Genomic DNA, 11,073 nt, shown 5'->3' on the forward strand with positions numbered 1-11,073 from the left:
CTTTGACTTTTTTGGATTTACTTACGTAAAAGTCAGGGGTCACATGAGCCACTAGGAGCTTCTCCTGCACAAGATCTGTGGAAATGAATGGGAGTTGCACAAAAGCATATCCATGAACCATATTCGTGGTTGATGCTGTTGGTCATCAGAGTCAGGTTCTTGCTGGGAATGGCAAATGGCCAACTGTGCTGTGTGCCAGACATGCTAAGGGTGCCTCCAGATGGAGCATACACCCCGATTTGCTTGTGGAGAGGCTAGACAGCGTATCAGTGCATTCCCCCTATCACTTAAAAAAGTCCAATATTTGGAGGTTTGTTGCACAAGACCTCCCAAGCAACTATAGGTGTGCAGCCTGTATTTATCGGTATGTGATTGAATCAACCCCCCCCCCCCCAAAGCAACAGTCTGGAAGTGCCCTAGGAGCCTTTGCAGTAGAAGCACCAAGAGAACAATGTCCAAAGTTGCATGGAGACAGAGCTGTTGTGCATTCTGTTGTGCAACATAGCCCTGTGATGATGTTATGTTTCTGATAGCACATGAGCTCTGCCCTGGGCATTCCCCTATGCCAGTACTTTGTTCAAAACCTCTTCCAACTACCCTTCCCCCCGCCCCAATCAGAATCCACCTAACTCTCTGCAATCTCACCAAACCACCAATAAAGCCTATGACAGTGTTTGAGAAATACCTTTGCGCTTTGCAGGTTACAGCCAATGATTCTGTGGTGATTGCAGATCCAGGAAGTTTTTACACTTCTCAGGGCCAATTCACATACTGTACTGCATGTTCAAGATGAGCGTAGCAGATCTTCAAAGTGTGCGGATAAAAATGTCACACGAATGTGCACAAAGCAACATGTTTGCAAGCATGCCCATAATTCTAGGATGCATATTGGGAAGCTATCATTGCTAAGACTGCTTCTTTTTATGCACTCTCTGTAGCTACAGTAGTCTTACAGGTTCAAGGCACGATTCAGAAAACTCTGGCTGCTTCCATGACTGAAGGACAGAGCTTTGCAAACAAATGGAAGTCTACCCTTAATGGAGAAGGCCTTTTGGGTTTCAGTCTTAAGTCTTGTTTTATTTTTTAAATAAACATCTCATAGATATCCAAACAGCTTTACAGAAGGCTTTTGTTTTTAATGCCAAAGGGTTTCTGATTTTGAGTGTTTGTGTTTTTTGGTGAAAGTTAAAGTATTTCTCTTTTGGACAATTATGCATATGTGTGTGGACTTCATTTCCCCATTATCTCATTAACACCCAAATGTATTTGGAGAGGTGGAATAAATAGCTTGCTAAACACTGCTTTTAAAAGTTTCTGTTTAAACAGTTGTTACAAATAGGAAGCATTGACAGAAATCCATAGATAGGACATGGAATCTGAAAGTCAGATTAAATGAACTGCAAAGCACCAGATTCTGAGTTTTGGGATGTAATCCTAGACACACATACTAGGGAGTAATCCTCATTGAACACAGTGGGTTTTACTTCTGAGTTAATACATATAGGATTGAGCTCTTAGTGTGTTTCATTCATTCACTGGTCCTGCACAGCCACCGTAGGTCAAATTTTGGACATGTTCACCAGCCCCACATTTACTTTCTCCTGTTTCAGTCTTTACAGCCTCTTTTCCTATGTTGATAGTTAACTAGGAAATGGGATACAGCCTTCTCTAGTCTTTTGACTAATGAAAACAGTGGCATAGAGCTGCCTGTTCTTAAATGAATATGACTGGATTTCATAGGACTGCTAAAAACAGGAGTGGCTCACCTGGTGAGTGGAGCTGCAGGAAGAGCCTCCTAGGAGCAGTGTCACTGCTGCCATGTACTGGGTGGCATGAAGCCAGGGCTGTGTGGACACTCCAGTGGGAGCATCTGCACAGCCCTGAGCTTGCCACTGATTCATCTAGCCCACCCCAGTAAGCAGCAGTGAGCCCCCTGCCTCTGTCCCACCAGGCAAGCCCCTGAGATACCTCCTCCTGTTTTCTGAGGAAATGAACATTAACTATTGCTGTGTTAAAATGTCTGTATGTTTGTGTTGAGAGGTATATTATATGGAGAAGTATTTTCAAGTGAAAACGTTAAAAAAAATAAATAAATCCCAGTTTTTGGTATTATTGTTCTAGAGCCCAAAATGGTCTTGTTTGGTTTAGACTTGGCTTCACCCTTAGGCATGTCAGTTGGCCTTGGGAGATGTTAGCATAGATTCAATAAAGTTCATAAGCCCCCCTCCTCTGCCACTTCCTCTTCATTATTAACTTCTCCATCTGATATTACGCAGGGGACAAACTCCTCTGACTTCACAATATTGTAGGTAAATGTTTGCGCGAGACTAAAGAACTGTGCTTGGGGAAGTTGTGTGAGGAGCTCTTTAGCCTCATTCCACATCTTGCATTCTCTAGACCTCAACACCATTTCCGTGGAGCTCAGTACCAGCCCTTAACATTCAACTGCTCCAAGTGAGTGATCCCTTCCCCACAGGCGCTTGGTGGTACTGTTTTAAGGCAGTCACTCTGCAAAAGTGTGGCGTGTCTCCCCTGAGCTGCTGAAGTAACCTGTATTGTGTGAGCTTTCACACAGTCTTCCGCAAAGGAGTTACGCGGGCAGTGTTGCATTTCCCTATGATAAAAATCCAAATGTACATTGCTTGATTTCATGTACACATTGACTTTCACATTCTCCCATAGAGACATGACAGGCAATGGGGTGTGTATCTTGAAGAAATTCCTCGCTCCCATGCTGCTTCCAGTAGTCAGTGGCTTGCTACTGTTTCACAGCAGAGATGTGTGCAAACTGTTGTTTCATGTACTAAAATAGCAACTGAACTCATCTGATCAGTGAATGTCTGATCTCGCCATCAATGCGAATCTATTTGGTACATTTCACTGGATTTGCAAAAAACTAATAATAACGATGGCAGCTCAAGTCTGTGAACCACTAAGCCTAATGCAGCTCACCAGCTAGATTTATTGAGACCTTGGTGAACTGTTATACATGTATGCCATCTCAATAAACCTATTTTTTTTCCTGCTTTCCTCACTGCTCATAAAAAATAGCTGGTGCTCAACTTGCTGGGTCCTGTCCCTCACCTAGATATTTTATATATGGGAAATAAGGTAAAATAATGTGGCGTGAATTTCTTCAGACATGCAGAATGCCACTCTAGGTTGGATTCAGACTAAGGTGAGTTTAGGTTCTATTGTAGATTGTAATGGGAATGAAAAGCGCAGTCTTATACGTGTCTATTCAGTTGTAAGCCCATTGAGTTCAATGGGATCTGCTTCCAGTTAAAGGCTGTAGCTTTAGTGAAATGAGCTTAGTATCTTCTGTGTTTAACTTAGACAACAGCAAACTTGGGACTCCTTTGTAATGCCTCATAGAGTTCTAGGTCATGGAAGAAAACAACAATATGGTATCTATTTCTATGATAGTTATAAATGCGAAGTGTTGGGGAGGGACTAAGAGGGAGACCAATAAGTAATTTTACACCTGAGTTGGAGATTATCATGTATCCAATGAAGGTGGGGCAGCAGCAGGAGGTCTGGGTGAGAATGGAGGAAAGAATCACTGTGCCTGATCTTGAGTTTTGAGATGTGAATGGCCTACTGGGATGTTGATCAATAGTATTGCTCCCCTAGTTAAACAGATTTCAGACTGTCTATAGGTCACAGGATCCAGCCTTTGGTCTCTCTCCCTCTGCTTACCTTGCTTTCCCTGCATCACACATCATCTGAATGGTGCTGGTGTAACTGGGAGGGTCACTACGGATCGATGTAAGCTGCTTACACCTCAATTTCTTTAGTGGGTTCTGCTGCCCAGGAATTGGGGAGAATAAAATGTTAGATGCTTTCCAAACATCACATGCATTACTGACACTCTTTGACTGTTTTAATCCATATGAGAGAATGGTACAACTCATATCTTTTCAGCACAGTACAATTTCAGTATATCTGAGGTCTGTTCATGTGTACTTTAAATTGTGATTGGAATGGTACAACTCTGCTTTCCCATGCCTCTCCTCTCTTGCCTGCTCTGTGTCTTGGTGTATATAACACCCACAAAATTTAGGTTCCGAAGAAGCAGCACTTTCAAGTCAGTGTCGTACTGTGTGATGGATTCTTTTTGCCCCCTTTTGTTGTTGTTTTTTTCCTGCATTTTACAGCAGAAGTAAAGTATAACCAGACTTGGTACATTTTTATTCTGATTACCTTTGTAAAAGCCCACAAGGTGATGTGCTACTTTGAAAACACATTTGTTGTAATGTGTATGTATATATATATATATATTTTTATATATATATATATATATATATATATATATATATATATATATATATATATAATGACTATATGAAGGCTATTTCTAAATAAAGGTTTAAAAAACAACAACACCGTCTCCATGCCACCTTCTTTTGCCGAAGATTTTACTGTACTTCCACATAATCCAGATTATCTGAACAAGTCTGTTAGGAAGGATGGCAAAGCATACTTGGAGTGGTTGGTTTGGGATATTGGTATAAAAATATCTGTTTGGTTTGGTTGGGTCTGGTTGTGACTGGTAATAAAAAACAGGTAATCCCTCACCTATAGGCTAGAGAAAAATAGTCAAGTGATTTAGTTCTGTGCTTGCTCACACCCTTGTTACAGAACTTTCACCTACCATGAAAGGAAGATCTTGGTTTGGTGCCTGGGGAGCACTATGGCGCCCTTTGAGAGACTACTATCTTAAGAAGGGAGGGATGCCTTTCTGAATTTGACAGATGAAGCTCCTTCACTAGGAGTTTGACGGCTCACATGTTTGTTGAATTTATACTGCGTTTATACCTGATACCCGTTTAAGGGCATTAGTCATGATGGCTGATAAATACTATCCCCAGAGTCAGAGGCAGCATCACCAGTTACTGGGGAAAAGAGTGGAAGAGGACTCTTGCTTGTGGTTTCCCAAAGGCATCTGGTTGGCCATTGTGGGAGCAGAATGCTGGACTTGACAGGCCTTTCGTCTGATCCCAAAGGGACCTTCTTATGTTCTTACGCAAGCAAATAATTTTTAAAAAGCAAAGAAGCCCCCCCCCCAACCCTCCTAATTTTTATTATACTGAGGTGGGTTAAGGACAATTTGAACTGACAGTGTCAATATCCATTCAGTTTTCCTTATCTGTTTTATTATAATGGAGCTGCTATAGTCATGCATTAAATTAGGCCCCTGCCTCCAATCATTCCCAATCATAACGATGCAAAGTGCTGCATCTCCTCATTAGTATACAGGCTCTGCAATGGGAACGGGCAATTTATTGCATTCCGAATCTGCTTAGTGCACCCTCTTGCCATATGCCTGACAGAGACCTGCCAGTTATCTGTGCTTATTCTCACGGAAGGACAAAAGCTTTTGTGAGCCACCACCAGGCCCTAGGGAGAAATTGCGAGTGATTTCCTGGGTGAATCTAGAATACGAAAGAAGTGGCATTATACGCTGCTTCTGTTCAAGACAAATTGTCTGGCTAATAAAGAGAGGGCAAAAAGAAAATGATAACGTTCCGTTTTTGGGGACAAATAGCAACCGATTCTCAGGACTCTTTCATGCAATGCATGAAGCAACAAAATGGGAAGTGCTTGCTTCATGGAGAGATCGGATGCCTGGACTTGTCCCGCCATACTAGGACCTCAGGCACCTGCGGTGGGTGAGGGCGGGTGCCAGAAATGGGCAAATATGATGCTGGGAGGCTAGAGCGTTTTCTATGTTGATTGTCAAAGGCCCTTGTCCCTCTGTGCACTGCAGTTTATGGTAAAAATTTCATTCAGTCCAAGGTGCTGAAAATAAAACAGGCAGATGCCACCATGGATATACAGGTAGACTGAACTTCTCCGGAGAGGCTCCTTTAAAGTTCCATGTGTATACTGACTAATGCTGGCTCCAAGGATATTAAGGGCCTTTGAGCACACAATTTGGGAACTCCTGCTCTAGGCAACTGCGGGTCTCCAATATATGCACAGGTAGCAAAAGTGATGTGTACACAACAGGGGCAGCCCATAATATTTTGCCACCTGAAGTGAAACTGGAAGGAGCCCTGCCCCCCCTTCTGCCCCGTGCCAGAATATTCCCCTTATTGCCAGACTCGGTGAGAGGGGGGAGGGTTCTGCTAGGCCTTGATGCTTGTCTTCTTTGCCTCAGGGATGAGGAAGACAAGCATGTCAGAACCCTCCCCTCTTGCTGAAACTTGGTGAGAGGGGGGGTGTTTCGGCTGTACGGAAGTGGTGGGGTGGGCAGGGTACTTCTACCACCTGAGGCAGCTGCTTCACCCTGCCTCATGGGAGGGCTTGCTCTGGTACACCATCAGCACATGATGGCAACACATTCTAGACATTACTGTCATTCCATCAAGAAAGAGCAGGTGTTCTTAAGGGGAGGGGCTATGGTAGACCAGTTCCTTCCCTGGCATTTCCAGTTAGAAGGATCAGGTAGCAGGAGATGCAAAACAACCCCCTCTGCCTCAGCTATTGGTAAACCACTGCTAGACAAAATGGACAATAGTATGCCCATGTGCAGGGATGGGACAAGGGGTCAGTTGTCCTCCAATGCCAAGCTTTCATTTTTGTTGAATTAGTTAGTTTATAGCATTTGTAGAACCTGATATGTGAAGCAAAATTTACAAGCTCTCTCTCTCTCTCTCTCTCTCTCTCTCTCTCTCTCTCTCTCTCTCTCTCTCTCTCTCTCTCAACTAGTCTGCTCCCAGCTTTCACTGTTTTACTTTCCCCTTACAGGTAGGTAGCTGTGTTGGTCTGCCATAGTCAAAACAAAATAAAACAAAAAATTTCTTCCAGTAGCACCTTAGAGACCAACTAAGTTTGTTCTTGGTATGAGCTTTCGTGTGCATGCACACTTCAGATACCAATATCACATGAAAGCTCATACCAAGAACAAACTTAGTTGGTCTCTAAGGTGCTACTGGAAGAAATTTTTTGTTTTATTTTGATTTTACTTTCCCCTGTCCTTCTAGAAAAATTCTTGCAGATGTGCAGGCATCTGACCTGGTATAACCTAATTCGGTAGTTCCCAAACTGCTCCCATGGGCCCCATGTGAACCACAGTTTGAGAATCCCTGATCCACACTATGTTCTCAAATCAGACTGAGTGGCAAGCTCACCTGCAACACAGCATGGAAGTCAACAAGGGGTCAACTTTAACCACCACCCTCCCATCCTCTGCTCTACCAATTTAACTCCATTTGGCTTTCCATTTTCTCCTGCTATGGTTTATGAACTAATGCAGTAATAATAATAATAATAATAATAATAATAATAATAATAATAATAATAATAATAATAATAATAATAATAATAATAATATATTTATATCCCGCCCATCTGGCTGGGTTTCCCCAGCCACTCTGGGCGGCTTCCAACAAAATATTAAAATACAATGGTCTGTTAAACATTAAAAGCTTCCCTAAACAGGGCTGCCTTCAGATGTCTTCTAAAAGTCTGGTAGTTGTTTTTCTCTTTGACATCTGGTGGGAGGGCGTTCCATAGGGTGGGTGCCACTACCGAGAAGGCCCTCTGCCTGGTTCCCTGTAACTTGGCTTCTTGCAGTGAGAGAACTGCCAGAAGGCCCTCAGCATTGGGCCTCAGTGTCCAGGCAGAACGATGGGGGTGGAGACGCAATAAATGCTATTCTATTCTATTCTATTCTATTCTATTCTATTCTATTCTATTCTATTCTATTCTATTCCTTTGGCTCTCAGTGCACACTTTATATTCTGAATCTCTAATTTCACTCATTGATCTCAGGAACAAAGGCATCCAGCTCTCCTGCCCCCCACCTGCCCCAAACTGCAGGACTTGGACACCACCGCCTTAAGCCTCCCTAACCCTAAAGAAGGTTGTGCTCTGTTGCCTTTGCATGTGATTGTAATTCTGTTGGTGACTGGTGGGATCCTGGCAGAGCTGACATTTCCACAGCTCCCCAGGGGTTGCCCTGCCATTTGTCAAAGGGGCTTCAATTATCAGTTTGTTAAACATGGCCTGAGAATCTGTCTATAGGGACTTGTACGCTATTTCTCAGCAGGGCAAAGTGGTGGCAGCTTATGATTTTCTAATCAGTAAGGCTCTTTGGTCCTGGAAATCTGCCCTTCTCTTCTCTCCCAGGCCGGGGCAATCTCCCAACGGCATGTTTGTTCCCAGCCCCCACTTGAGAAATATCCAATTCCCCCCCTTACCTTCATCACTTGCTGTCTGTTCTCAGGACTTGCCATCAATCTGTCTCTCGTTGTTTTTCAAAGGTAAGAAGCTCCCTTTAGAGGGCTGCACCTTTCAAAGATAGTCACATTTAGGCAGGTACCCTCACTATACTCTGCAGAAAACATTTTTGTTTTGGCAAGCCTATCTAGACGCTTGGTTCAGTTGCTTACATGTGTTTTTAACGTTTTGTCGATATTATCTTTGATATTAATGATGATGATTTTATGCATCCTTGGCTTGTGGATTGCTTTTAATTGGTGTCATCTATAATTACATTTGCACACTGCTGGGATAAGTTTTTGATCAAGCAGTTTATCAAGTTTTGAACTTGAAATAAGAATAAATGCTTGTTGGACTCAGTGCAAAAACCTGTTCTGTAGCTCTAACTCCTCGCTGCCATCCTGCCTGCAAAAGCACCAGCGCATAGACTTGCGCAGAGTTTCCACTGGTACCTGCAGCTGCTCACTTGGGCTTTGGCCAACAGCACAAGGAGGACTAAAGCAGTTATGTGCTTCTGTCTCATTTCTTTCTTCTCCTCCTCTGTGTTGGTTTCTTTTTTTGGATGGAGGCAATCAGACCAGTTGTTGTGGTGCTTTTGCCTGAGTAGCCAGGCCAAATCCCACCCCAGTGTTCTTATGGTAATGCAAGGAGCCCGTTGCCACTGCTAAGCAGATGCGTGGTGGCAAAGAAAGAGCTTGTTTAACAGATACCAAAGAGGAGAGGAAAGCTTTTGTTAGGCACTTGCTGGGGTTTTGAGTGCACTTGTAAGGGGAACAACAGCATGGAACTGGAGCTCGTTGAATGGAAGTGGAGGCGATTAGATTCATTTCACTGCCTTCTGATGGGTTCTTCCCTCCCCTTTCATTATGGAAGTGACTCGGATGTAATGTTTTGACAATCAGCTCTCTGGTCTTAAAAAAAAAAAAAGGAAGACGATGGCTGCCTTTCAGACATTGATCTGGGTGTTTGCTAGGGAAATTAATGGCTGCTAATGCATCCATGCCACCACCAGCTTTTCTGAGGCTATATGTGGAGGAATAGATCTCAGAACCTTCATGGCTGAAAGCTGACGGGACAGGCCTGTTTAGCAGATGCCTGGTGTCCAATGCAGAAATCTGAAACGTTCTTCCTCCTTGTCTTTCAAAAATCAAGCTTCTAGTTCTCATCAGGATTAGCGGTAGGTGGAGCTTGAAAACTTACAAACCTTAACTAATTTAGGGGTTTTGCAGATGAGCCCTCTGAATGCATTTATTACTAGTAAAGGTACAGGTCAGTCTACATCCCAATCCCAAAGAAGGGCAGTGCCAAAGAATGCTCCAACTACCGCACAATTGCACTCATTTCACACGCTAGCAAGGTTATGCTTAAAATTCTACAAGGCAGGCTTAAGCAGTATGTGGACCGAGAACTCCCAGAAGTGCAAGCTGGATTTCGAAGGGGCAGAGGAACCAGAGACCAAATTGCAAACATGCGCTGGATTATGGAGAAAGCCAGAGAGTTCCAGAAAAACATCTACTTCTGCTTCATTGATTATGCAAAAGCATTTGACTGTGTCGACCACAGCAAACTATGGCAAGTTCTTAAAGAAATGGGAGTGCCGGATCACCTCATTTGCCTCCTGAGAAATCTCTATGTGGGACAAGAAGCTACAGTTAGAACTGGATATGGAACAACTGATTGGTTCAAAATTGGGAAAGGAGTACGACAAGGCTGTATATTGTCTCCCTGCTTATTTAACTTATATGCAGAATATATCATGCGAAAGGCTGGACTGGATGAATCCCCAACCAGAATTAAGATTGCCGGAAAAAATATCAACAACCTCAGATATGCTGATGATACTACCTTGATGGCAGAAAGTGAGGAAGAATTGAAGAACCTTTTAATGAGGGTGAAAGAAGAGAGCGCAAAATATGGTCTGAAGCTCAACATCAAAAAAACTAAGATCATGGCCACTGGTCCCATCACCTCCTGGCAAATAGAAGGGGAAGAAATGGAGGCAGTGAGAGATTTCACTTTCTTGGGTTCCATGATCACTGCAGATGGTGACAGCAGTCACGAAATCAGAAGACGCCTGCTTCTTGGGAGAAAAGCAATGACAAACCTAGACAGCATCTTAAAAAGCAAAGACATCACCTTGCCGACAAAAGTCCGTATAGTTAAAGCTATGGTTTTCCCAGTAGTAATGTATGGAAGTGAGAGCTGGACCATAAAGAAGGCTGATCGCCGTAGAATTGATGCTTTTGAATTATGGTGCTGGAGGAGACTCTTGAGAGTCCCGTGGACTGCAAGAAGATCAAACCTATCCATTCTCAAAGAAATCAGCCCTGAGTACTCACTAGAAGGACAGATCCTGAAGTTGAGGCTCCAGTACTTTGGCCACCTCATGAGAAGAGAAGAATCCCTAGAAAAGACCCTGATGTTGGGAAAGATGGAGGGCACAAGGAGAAGGGGACGACAGAGGATGAGATGGTTGGACAGTGTTCTTGAAGCTACTAACATGAGTTTGGCCAAACTGCGAGAGGCAGTGAAGGATAGGCGTGCCTGGCGTACTCTGGTCCATGGGGTCACGAAGAGTCGGACACGACTGAACGACTGAACAACAACAACAACAACAAAGGTACAGGGACCCCTGACCATTAGATCCAGTCGTGTCCGACTCTGGGGTTGCGGTGCTCATCTCACGTTACTGGCCAAGGGAGCCGGCGTACAGCTTCCGGGTCATGTGGCGAGCATGACTAAGCCACTTCTGGTGAACCAGAGCAGCACACAGAAACGCTGTTTACCTTCCCGCTGGAGTGCTACCTATTTATCTACTTGCACTTTGATGTGCTTTTGAACTGC

This window comes from Lacerta agilis, chromosome 6, assembly GCF_009819535.1.
Source record: "Lacerta agilis isolate rLacAgi1 chromosome 6, rLacAgi1.pri, whole genome shotgun sequence".
Lineage (NCBI taxonomy): Eukaryota > Metazoa > Chordata > Lepidosauria > Squamata > Lacertidae > Lacerta > Lacerta agilis.